The sequence below is a fragment of the Maylandia zebra genome, linkage group LG20 (assembly GCF_041146795.1).
Source record: "Maylandia zebra isolate NMK-2024a linkage group LG20, Mzebra_GT3a, whole genome shotgun sequence".
In the NCBI taxonomy this organism is placed as follows: domain Eukaryota; kingdom Metazoa; phylum Chordata; class Actinopteri; order Cichliformes; family Cichlidae; genus Maylandia; species Maylandia zebra.
In genome coordinates this window covers 10,716,892-10,729,360 of record NC_135186.1, presented here as the reverse complement: position 1 = coordinate 10,729,360, position 12,469 = coordinate 10,716,892, and the positions used below count along the sequence as shown (strand labels likewise).

At 43.2% G+C, this 12,469-nt stretch overlaps 2 pseudogenes across 2 annotated transcripts; both read right to left on the bottom strand.

Moving 5' to 3' along the window:
- Positions 1-1,432: 1,432 nt before the first annotated feature.
- LOC112436664 (tonsoku-like protein) lies at positions 1,433-8,524 on the bottom strand (annotated as a pseudogene). Its single transcript, XR_013094801.1, has 10 exons — positions 8,482-8,524; positions 6,052-6,158; positions 5,762-5,878; positions 5,203-5,312; positions 4,803-5,114; positions 4,452-4,616; positions 4,178-4,353; positions 4,020-4,093; positions 2,248-2,337; positions 1,433-1,814 (listed from the first exon to the last, which is right to left on the bottom strand). The product of XR_013094801.1 is annotated as a tonsoku-like protein (transcript).
- Positions 8,525-10,137: 1,613 nt separating this feature from the next.
- LOC112436666 (tonsoku-like protein) lies at positions 10,138-12,463 on the bottom strand (annotated as a pseudogene). The gene is made up of 7 exons (XR_013095009.1): positions 12,399-12,463; positions 11,999-12,310; positions 11,648-11,812; positions 11,374-11,549; positions 11,216-11,289; positions 10,953-11,086; positions 10,138-10,519 (listed from the first exon to the last, which is right to left on the bottom strand). The product of XR_013095009.1 is annotated as a tonsoku-like protein (transcript).
- Positions 12,464-12,469: the final 6 nt, after the last annotated feature.

Sequence of the window (12,469 nt, the reverse complement as noted above, 5' to 3'; positions counted from 1 at the left end):
TGTCCAGCTAATGAAAAAGAGCCGAAAATTGGGGTGCGGCTGCGCAGGTGTGCACTTTAAATATAGCACTTTTGCCCTGTCATTCCGGGCCGCCGAGTGGCTCATGGGAACGTGACAGGCCCTATGGCAGAGATTGAGGACAGAGGGCAGTGGTTCGAATCCCATGCGGACCATATGTTGGGGACAAAAAAAAAAAAAAAAAAAAAAAAAAAAAATCCCTGGCTCTGAAATTCACTTGCTACGCTTGCTAGAAGCCTACAGGCGAGCCTACAGAATGGGCTCTCTCTGCCTTTTTTTTTTATTTTTTTACCCCTGTCTCAAAATCTCTTCCATCAATCAATATTGGTTGTTATGGTTGCTATGGACGCCAAACACACCATGCATTGTCGCTTTCTCAATCTCTTCTTCATGTCCGAACAAACGCTCAATTTTGCCTTCATTAACACAAATTATACATCAAAATGTAGGTATTTTTCTTGCCTTTAACAAAATGGCACTGTCATTATTGTAGGAGTTGCCGTTTTCTCGCAAATGGCCTCGAAGCAACACAGTTAAAAAATGTCCACATTCAAAGTCTATGGAGACTTGAGTGAAAATGACAGCTGAAATTCTGTAACAGAGGCGTTTTCAACTCCTCATATCTCCTAGATGTATTTTTCTTTAGAGACCTGAAAACCGCCTTGATTTTTTTTTTTCCTTTTTTATTAAAGCCTGCTGATTGTTACAGTGAAAGAATGATGTCGACAGTCCGTGTACTTTTGGAGTTACAGAACATTTTGTAAGACGAAGAAACGGCAGTTTTCACCTCTCAGTTGTGGTAAACGCTTGAAATATATTATAGGGCAGGCCGCGGCGTAGAGAACGCGCTTTGGGAGCGAGAGACCCAGGTTGAAATCTAGCCAGTGGCAGTATCTAATATCGTTCCCTAATTCACTTTATAATTACAAATTCTCAACACTTGAACATTCCCACGTGTGTTCTGATCAAAACAGTGCAAGAATGAGCTCTTTAGCTTTTGATTTACAACTTATCCACATTTCTTTGCGGACACTCCTGCATGTCACAAATACATTGCACAAAGCGCATCTGTGGCTGTGTACCATTCGTGGTGCGTTGGCTCCCTCTACTGGTACGCGCCTCATTCAAATGTCGCCACACATTTAAAATTGCAGGGTGTCTTTACACTGTCATAGCTCCTAGATAGATTTCTTCAGAGCTGAAAATCGCTGTGATTATTCACCATAGCCTGCTTTGTCTTACAGTGAAAGAACAATGTCAACGTATAGCATCGTTGGTTACTTTAATTATGTTTGTTTTTTTAAATCAAATCCTACAAAACAGGACCATTGTGACACAAAACCTCTCACACACTAACACAAACTCTTTATACAGATACAGAGCTTTACATGTATAAATAAGGCAGACAAAAATGCATAAAACACAAGCTATCCACAGACTGTCGGTGGACGCCATGTCACTTTATTTTGTTTTTATCTTGTTTCTTTTTGGTGTAGCCTCATTAAACAAAATGTTTATAAAAATGACCACTTTTATTATGAATTATTAGGAAATTAATAATTCATTATTAATTATTTATTATGAACACACCTGCCACCCTCAAGTAGAGGTGGCAGAGAGGAGGCACTTGGAGTTTCGGTCGAGAAAGTGTCCGTGTGACTGAGTCCTGTCCCAGCTCTGCTTCAAGGTCTGTCGGTCCAGCTTGTTGAGGGTCTGAGAGCAAAGACGGATATCCTGGACCAGCTCTGACAAACTGTCCAGGTCTTGACTCTCCCAGGGGCCAGAGACCTGACAACCTGCAGGTTAAGCAACAAAGAATCATTTTATTTCATATCCATAATTTCCATTTTCCCCCCTATAAATATTTGACATCCAAATGTAGCCTGTTAGCTAGCGTTCAGCAATGTTTTCTGCTCCATAAAATGGAAAATTAATTCACAGCTAATCTTTTTTTTTTTAAATCTTTAAACCACACTTCTATATTGTAATGTCTGTGTGTGTAATCATCATGTAACACCTCTGTGCATACATACTAAATGTTCAAACTTAGAAATGCGTCAAAAGGAAACGCACTGATAGCAAGAAAGAAACTGTTGCCAAGTACAACTTTGCACAGGTGATAAAAACATCAAAGAAATCCAAATTGTGAATTAGTGTGAAACGGTGAATCTAAGAATAGCTTTAGAAAAAAAAAGGAACTCCATGGAGTATCTCCAAGTTCAGACATACCTTCGAGGTTTAGAAGTGTCAGTGGTCGACGGGCCTCTCTGACAGACGCCAGGATGTTGTGAAGTCCCACTGATGTAACAGACGGATTTCCTGACAGATTCAACAACAACAACAACAATCTTTATTTATAGAGCACATTAAAAGCCAGGGGCATGCCAAAGTGCTTTACATGAAACAATAAAACAATAAAATGATTTACACTAAAACATCAGAATCATATAGGTATGGGATTATGTTCACAGGTAAAAACCACTAATAGGAACAGTCAATAGCACACAGCTGTAGCAAAGAAGAACTGTACCATCATACACAGTGATAGAGGACATAGGCAACGCAACAATAAAATAATAAAATAATTAAGACTATAACGTCAGAGTCATATAAGTGTGAGATTATGTTCACAGGTAAAAACCACTAATAAGAATAAACTATAGCACACAGCTAAAGCAGAGTAAAGCTGTAAAGCTGAACCATCAAACACAGTGATGGAAAACATTGACAGCACAGGACAACGCAAAACAACCAGACACATTAGAACATTAGGACAACTCACTAGAAGCAAGGCGAGAATTTAACTGGTAGAAAAAGCAATTTCAAACAGATATGTTTTAAGCCGTGATTTAAAAGATTGAATAGAATCAGACGCCCGGATGCCAATCGGGAGACTGTTCCACAGCTCAGGTGCAGCTAGAGCGAACGCTCGATCACCTCTAGACTTCAAGCGAGATCTGGGCTGAACCAACAATGACTGTGAGGAAGATCTTAAGGCCCTCGTAGGAAGATATGAATTTAAGAGTTCCTTAAGATAACTTGGCCCTGTGTTATTGGTAATTTTAAAAGTAAACAACAGAATTTTAAATTGAATACGAAATTTCACAGGCAACCAGTGCAGATCGGCAAGGACGGGAGTGATGTGATCAAACTTCCTAGTTTTAGTTAGAATGCGTGCAGCGGCATTCTGGACTGTCTGTAATCTATGTAAGAGGGTAGAGTGGAGACCATAATAAAGTGAATTACAGTAATCTAGTCGTGACGTAACAAAGGCATGGATAAGCTTTTCCAAGTCATTGTGCAGGATGTAATGTTTGGCCCTGGAAATAAGGCGAAGTTGGTAGAAACTAGATCTGACGACAGCAGATACTTGTTTGTCAAGTTTAAATGAGCTGTCAAGTAGCACACCCAGATTCCTAACAGTGTCAGGGAAAGAACTAGTGAGAAAACCAAAAGCATCATGAAGTTTGGCATGAAGAGCGTCACTGCCAAAGATCATAATTTCAGTTTTCTTATCGTTAAGGATAAGAAAATTTGCCAGAAGCCATTGCTTGACCTCACACATGCACTCTCGAAAGTTACTCACGGACATAGCTAGATCATCATTCAGCTCAAAATAGATCTGGATGTCATCGGCATAATAGTGAAAGGCAATGTGGTATTTCTCCAAAATGACACTTAAAGGAAGCATATACAGTGAGAACAGGGTAGGGCCTAGCACAGATCCCTGGGGAACACCACAGCAAACAGGTACAGCGGAGGAGGAGGAGGTAGCCAAGTGAACCGAAGAGAGCCGATCGGAGAGGTAAGATTTAAACCAATCCAAGGCAGTGCCCTTCAGACTCACCAGTGTGGGACACGACGAGAGGCACCTGTGAAATAATAAGAAAAAGTCCAACAGGCCAGTAAAGAGTGACAATTTAAACAAAGGCAAAGCCCCACTAACATGAGTAATAACTGAGCCGTAGAAATGACGCCCTCACACACACACACACACACACCTCGCCAAGGTAGCTACACTGCTGTCTGTCAGCCCATTTGCAGCCAGGCTGAGGTGGGTCAGAGAGCACTCGTCCTGCAAAAACACAAAAGTCTTAACCTGATTGCACAATTATATCTTTCGACAATAAATGACATTGCATGATTTTTGCGTGCACACCTGTGACAGGACTTTGGCGAGGTGTTCCAGTGCCGGGTAATCAGCAGGCCCTCTGCAGACAGCTGACAGGTCCACGTGTGGGAGGCAGTGGAGGGGCAGAGTCTTTAACACCAGCTCAAAGCCGGTGGAGCCCAGGGGATTGAGGGACAGGCACACTGCTTTCAAATGGCCTGTGCCTGAACGTTCAGAAGATGTAAAGTTAGTTGCAGTTTTGCTTATGGGTGGGAGTTCAGTGAAGCTTAAGGCTTCAGTCAGCTGCTTGTTAGAGAGTCACCTGTGAGCGCGCTGGCTAGCAGCAGTCGATGCTGCTGAAGGAAATGAGCAGTGAGACCTGCAGAGACCGCTTGGCTAGCACAGGGCAGCAGGACAGCAGACAGGACAGAGACTCAGACACGCCGTCCCCCAGTGGGTTCATACTGAGGTCCAGCTCCTCCAGGCACTTTGAGTGGAAACGAGCAGAAAAAGCAAATGATCACGAGAGCCAATTCTCTCTGACAGATATCATTGATATGAATCAGGTTAGCTTGTTATTAAGATCTAAGGTAGTTATTAAGACCAGAGGTACTTAAATACAGGTTAGATGGTAAACCTGGAGCTGCCACTATTGGCTAGCTGAGGCCCTTACCGGGAATGCAGGTGCACTCTGTCCCTTTAAAGCATTTACAGCCTTCTCCAGGCCGTCCCCTGTAATGCAGTTGGCAGAAATGTCCAGCAGCTGCAGACGAGGCATGGTGAGCGTTGTGGCAATCAGCTCAGGGAGAAGGTCGTCAGACATACGGTTTCCAGAAATTCGCAGCTCCGTGAGGCTGGCCTGAAGTTTTAGGGCACGGAGGAGCGGGCTGAGGGAAGAGGCGGCCAAACCGAGACATTTGGAGTCCTGACACGGAGGAACCCCGGTCCCGAACCTCACATAGCCGGGAGACACGCTTGTTCTCATCTACAGGTAGAAAGAGATGGTACTTCATAACAGAATACAAGAATGCACATGTGTCCGTTTTATAATGCATTTCCTCTGTGTTGCTCACCCACTGCTAGACTTTGACAGGCCTTCTTGTATCGCTCAGGGAGAGGAGGGAGATTCCCACGAGCAAACGTCAGCCAGAACCCACAACACAAACCCATCAGTTATCCTGCACTGGTGCGGGAAAGTGAAGCCAAGGATTCAATCCCAAAAACTGTGATTCCTTCAGTGTCTTCTGGAAGCTGGCTCCAAAAGCAAGTCAGCATCCAGTCTGGTAATAGAAATGGTTCTAATCTTTACAGTTTCTCAGATTGTAGTTTCTCAGGCAGCTTGTTAACATAATCAGCCCTTCACCTTCTTACCAGAATCATACAGTCTAAAACCTGCACGCCTCATCTGGGTAAGAAAGATGAAGTCATTGTGGAAGGACCTAGAACCTCCATTCCTTCTATCAGTGATTTAATGAAAAGACCTCTGTGTCTATGAGAAAGTCTATTTTATGAATTTGGGCCATACTTTGCCTAAGAAAAGGAGTATGCTCACTGGCTGACATGCAAGCTGTTTCACAGTCATAGCCGTCCTCTTGTCACTGTGGGGTTTTTTTTTTTTAAATCCAACCTCACCTCTTCATTTGTGTGCAGGACGGCCAGTAGCTGGTCCTGCGGGGAGAGCAGAGCGCCTTCTTTCTGCAGAGAGAGACGAGGCAGGAGGCCACATTTCTGGTAGTAACGCTGAGCTGCCTGCTCACACAGCCACGACACAGAGCAGGAGTTGGCCTCACTGGGATGCAGAGCAATGACCGGCGATTAAACAGAAATTAAAAACAAAACAACAACAACAACAAAAAAACACTATACCAATCAGATTGGGATTTATTTTTATGTACTGCTCAAACTTAAAACTTTTCACCGACCTTTGTGGAACTGGGATCAGGAAGACGTCTTCCTGAACCCGGACCCTCATTCTGATTGGTGGAGGAAGTGACGTGGGCATAGGAGCAACCAAAGTTTGAGTTGGAGGCTAGAGTAAACAAAATAAAACATTCAAGCACTGTTAAAACATCTGTATTTAATGTCGTCAACTCTTTGTAGAAAGACAAAGCAGAGTCTGTGGAGGGATCAGAAAGTCTAAACATCAGGAAAGTAAAAGTTTGTCAGGTGATGCTACAAAACACCAAGGTATAACTATATATAAGATCCGAAATGGGCGATGTCATCTTTTACTCCTGGACAAAGCCCACGGCATCCAGGCTGCAGAAATATGTAAAAACAGCTCGCCCGTTTTGATCAGCTCGCGCTCATTTACTTCCACATTCATCACTGTTCAAAATGAATCAGAAATGAAGACACATCATCTTCAAGTTATATCCCCTAGTGACACTGAATTATAGTTATTCTCTCACTGAGTGTGCATTTCCTGAATAATTCATGTGTAGTCTCACTCTGACTATCACCTTTTCACACTTGGAGTGACTTATTCACAATCACTGTGTTGTGTGTATTTCCTTAGTTAGTGTTACTCCATCCGTAACTAACAAACAGCAAAAGAGCATTCCACTTCTGACCTAAGCATGGATAAGGAGAGGTGGGGGCGGTGTGTCTGATCTCCAATCGTCATCATCTGCATCCCCAAGCTGTTCTTTCTCTGAGAGAGGCCTCTACTGGACAGGGAGGAAACTGCAGATCCTGAAAGAAAAAGGGCACAACAAGCTAGAAAAGTGGGAAAAGCACGAAAAAGAAAAACCAAACAAACCCAGTCTAATCTGCAGGCCGTGTCCGAGTTCAAATACTTGTTTTGAATTCCAGCTGCAGAAGATAAGGCAGTTTCCTCTACTCTTGGCCCAGATGAGTGTGGTAAAAAGCAAACTTACAAATCAGATGTCCTTGCAGAGCCTTAACTCCATCCTGTACATCCGATATGGACTGAAGCTGTCTGGTGAGGCTTGCTATGAACACCAGCTGCCTGATAATGTTGATGACCCACTCTTTCTGTGAGCCAGCACAGCCTGTGTGTGTGGAGGGATGTCGGGAAAAAAACAAAACAAAAAAACAATTAGCCTGAATTAGGACTAGTTGTCATCATTTTTTTTCACATAGCCACGGTTTTTTCTATGGTCTGTTTTTGGGCCATTAATGTAGTTTGGTAACAGCATTATGCTTAAAAATGTTCATCTTTTACTGTTACCTGTTGTGGATCACAAAGTTTAAAACTACTTAAAAACACACACAAACACAACAAAGTAACTCCACCATGTGTCTATCCGGTCTTTAAGTGATGACGTGATCAATCCTACTTCTGGGCCCAAACTACTCTGCGTTTAATAAGGCTGTTGTGTTTTTAACATGTTTTAATGCTTTGTAACTTGTTCTATTTAATCTCAACAAGCCCCTTACAAAAAGTAAGTGATCACTGTCGGCCTCTCTCAGTTTTTATTACAACTATTCATTTTAAAGCTCAGTTTTTAAAACCTTACCATGTAACTACAGCCCAGGCAATGCAGCAGCACATTAATGACTAACCTGTATGTGGATGGATTATCTCAGTTGTTCTCTTGACTGAAGTTTGGTCCGTTTACAGCATCCTGCCATGCCACTGCATTTGTCCCTAACCATTGGGAACCCTCACCTTAATTCTTATCCAGTGGAAAAAAGTTCCCCTTCATCACTGTGTTAATGTTATGCTAACATAGCTGTTTCGCTAGTCACATAGCACATCACTATATACCAGCTAGCCAAACTTCAGTAACCCTACAAACATCACTGCTGCTTACTTTCCTGTCTTCATGTATGTCAGAAGTGATAGCAGAGCTGTGCCTTTTAATTTGTTTTAGAAATCCCTCAGTCAGAACCTGGTATATTATATTTAGACGGAAACTAGTGAGCTAACTCTCTGCTAACTTCTAACTTCAGACAGATTTTTAACTCTCAGTGATCATTTGACTTTGGGACCTGCAGTGTAGTTTGGGTCCAGACACGCTAATGACCAGACTTAAAGACCAAATTTCGGGTCACTTTTGCTGGTCCCAAGCCCCAATAAAGAAGCTAGCTTGAAGCTTGACATAAAAAACAATAATTGCTAAGAAAAGTGTAATTTGTAGTTCTAAATATATTCTAAATGCATTTAGATCGTTTTTACTCACTTTATGTCTCTTCCACGATGTTACGTCTCTCTCCTATGTTGGTTACAATTACATAAGCACTTAGCAGGACAGTGGAAAAACCCAGGGCCACAGTGATACTGAGAATTCCACGGTGTTCACTGTCTTCAGCAACCTTACGAGGGCCGGTTGAACGGCTACAGTCTTATCATACACGTGCAGTGTTCCTACAAGCCATAAGGTTACCTTGAGTGAGGAAGATGATGATTGAATGTCCGTCTGAGTCCATAGGTTGAGGTGCAAGCACATTTCTCCCATTCTCCACAGAGGGCAGTGGCGCATAGGTGTGACGTCACTAACACTTAAGTTGCCTTAGAGTGATAGAAGAAAATTGTGAGCGTTACACTTGTATGCGGCTTGACGTAGGCACACATTGGCAGGGATGTGGTTGGAACGGCTGACTAGATAAGGCCTGGTGTCCAGCTAATGAAAAAGAGCCGAAAATTGGGGTGCGGCTGCGCAGGTGTGCACTTTAAATATAGCACTTTTGCCCTGTCATTCCGGGCCGCCGAGTGGCTCATGGGAACGTGACAGGCCCTATGGCAGAGATTGAGGACAGAGGGCAGTGGTTCGAATCCCATGCGGACCATATGTTGGGGACAAAAAAAAAAAAAAAAAAAAAAAAATCCCTGGCTCTGAAATTCACTTGCTACGCTTGCTAGAAGCCTACAGGCGAGCCTACAGAATGGGCTCTCTCTGCCTTTTTTTTTTTATTTTTTTACCCCTGTCTCAAAATCTCTTCCATCAATCAATATTGGTTGTTATGGTTGCTATGGACGCCAAACACACCATGCATTGTCGCTTTCTCAATCTCTTCTTCATGTCCGAACAAACGCTCAATTTTGCCTTCATTAACACAAATTATACATCAAAATGTAGGTATTTTTCTTGCCTTTAACAAAATGGCACTGTCATTATTGTAGGAGTTGCCGTTTTCTCGCAAATGGCCTCGAAACAACACAGTTAAAAAATGTCCACATTCAAAGTCTATGGAGACTTGAGTGAAAATGACAGCTGAAATTCTGTAACAGAGGCGTTTTCAACTCCTCATATCTCCTAGATGTATTTTTCTTTAGAGACCTGAAAACCGCCTTGATTTTTTTTCCCTTTTTTATTAAAGCCTGCTGATTGTTACAGTGAAAGAATGATGTCGACAGTCCGTGTACTTTTGGAGTTACAGAACATTTTGTAAGACGAAGAAACGGCAGTTTTCACCTCTCAGTTGTGGTAAACGCTTGAAATATATTATAGGGCAGGCCGCGGCGTAGAGAACGCGCTTTGGGAGCGAGAGACCCAGGTTGAAATCTAGCCAGTGGCAGTATCTAATATCGTTCCCTAATTCACTTTATAATTACAAATTCTCAACACTTGAACATTCCCACGTGTGTTCTGATCAAAACAGTGCAAGAATGAGCTCTTTAGCTTTTGATTTACAACTTATCCACATTTCTTTGCGGACACTCCTGCATGTCACAAATACATTGCACAAAGCGCATCTGTGGCTGTGTACCATTCGTGGTGCGTTGGCTCCCTCTACTGGTACGCGCCTCATTCAAATGTCGCCACACATTTAAAATTGCAGGGTGTCTTTACACTGTCATAGCTCCTAGATAGATTTCTTCAGAGCTGAAAATCGCTGTGATTATTCACCATAGCCTGCTTTGTCTTACAGTGAAAGAACGATGTCAACGTATAGCATCGTTGGTTACTTTAATTATGTTTGTTTTTTTAAATCAAATCCTACAAAACAGGACCATTGTGACACAAAACCTCTCACACACTAACACAAACTCTTTATACAGATACAGAGCTTTACATGTATAAATAAGGCAGACAAAAATGCATAAAACACAAGCTATCCACAGACTGTCGGTGGACGCCATGTCACTTTATTTTGTTTTTATCTTGTTTCTTTTTGGTGTAGCCTCATTAAACAAAATGTTTATAAAAATGACCACTTTTATTATGAATTATTAGGAAATTAATAATTCATTATTAATTATTTATTATGAACACACCTGCCACCCTCAAGTAGAGGTGGCAGAGAGGAGGCACTTGGAGTTTCGGTCGAGAAAGTGTCCGTGTGACTGAGTCCTGTCCCAGCTCTGCTTCAAGGTCTGTCGGTCCAGCTTGTTGAGGGTCTGAGAGCAAAGACGGATATCCTGGACCAGCTCTGACAAACTGTCCAGGTCTTGACTCTCCCAGGGGCCAGAGACCTGACAACCTGCAGGTTAAGCAACAAAGAATCATTTTATTTCATATCCATAATTTCCATTTTCCCCCCTATAAATATTTGACATCCAAATGTAGCCTGTTAGCTAGCGTTCAGCAATGTTTTCTGCTCCATAAAATGGAAAATTAATTCACAGCTAATCTTTTTTTTTTTAAATCTTTAAACCACACTTCTATATTGTAATGTCTGTGTGTGTAATCATCATGTAACACCTCTGTGCATACATACTAAATGTTCAAACTTAGAAATGCGTCAAAAGGAAACGCACTGATAGCAAGAAAGAAACTGTTGCCAAGTACAACTTTGCACAGGTGATAAAAACATCAAAGAAATCCAAATTGTGAATTAGTGTGAAACGGTGAATCTAAGAATAGCTTTAGAAAAAAAAAGGAACTCCATGGAGTATCTCCAAGTTCAGACATACCTTCGAGGTTTAGAAGTGTCAGTGGTCGACGGGCCTCTCTGACAGACGCCAGGATGTTGTGAAGTCCCACTGATGTAACAGACGGATTTCCTGACAGATTCAGACTCACCAGTGTGGGACACGACGAGAGGCACCTGTGAAATAATAAGAAAAAGTCCAACAGGCCAGTAAAGAGTGACAATTTAAACAAAGGCAAAGCCCCACTAACATGAGTAATAACTGAGCCGTAGAAATGACGCCCTCACACACACACACACACACACCTCGCCAAGGTAGCTACACTGCTGTCTGTCAGCCCATTTGCAGCCAGGCTGAGGTGGGTCAGAGAGCACTCGTCCTGCAAAAACACAAAAGTCTTAACCTGATTGCACAATTATATCTTTCGACAATAAATGACATTGCATGATTTTTGCGTGCACACCTGTGACAGGACTTTGGCGAGGTGTTCCAGTGCCGGGTAATCAGCAGGCCCTCTGCAGACAGCTGACAGGTCCACGTGTGTGAGGCAGTGGAGGGGCAGAGTCTTTAACACCAGCTCAAAGCCGGTGGAGCCCAGGGGATTGAGGGACAGGCACACTGCTTTCAAATGGCCTGTGCCTGAACGTTCAGAAGATGTAAAGTTAGTTGCAGTTTTGCTTATGGGTGGGAGTTCAGTGAAGCTTAAGGCTTCAGTCAGCTGCTTGTTAGAGAGTCACCTGTGAGCGCGCTGGCTAGCAGCAGTCGATGCTGCTGAAGGAAATGAGCAGTGAGACCTGCAGAGACCGCTTGGCTAGCACAGGGCAGCAGGACAGCAGACAGGACAGAGACTCAGACACGCCGTCCCCCAGTGGGTTCATACTGAGGTCCAGCTCCTCCAGGCACTTTGAGTGGAAACGAGCAGAAAAAGCAAATGATCACGAGAGCCAATTCTCTCTGACAGATATCATTGATATGAATCAGGTTAGCTTGTTATTAAGATCTAAGGTAGTTATTAAGACCAGAGGTACTTAAATACAGGTTAGATGGTAAACCTGGAGCTGCCACTATTGGCTAGCTGAGGCCCTTACCGGGAATGCAGGTGCACTCTGTCCCTTTAAAGCATTTACAGCCTTCTCCAGGCCGTCCCCTGTAATGCAGTTGGCAGAAATGTCCAGCAGCTGCAGACGAGGCATGGTGAGCGTTGTGGCAATCAGCTCAGGGAGAAGGTCGTCAGACATACGGTTTCCAGAAATTCGCAGCTCCGTGAGGCTGGCCTGAAGTTTTAGGGCACGGAGGAGCGGGCTGAGGGAAGAGGCGGCCAAACCGAGACATTTGGAGTCCTGACACGGAGGAACCCCGGTCCCGAACCTCACATAGCCGGGAGACACGCTTGTTCTCATCTACAGGTAGAAAGAGATGGTACTTCATAACAGAATACAAGAATGCACATGTGTCCGTTTTATAATGCATTTCCTCTGTGTTGCTCACCCACTGCTAGACTTTGACAGGCCTTCTTGTATCGCTCAGGGAGAGGAGGGAGATCCCCACGAGCAAACGTC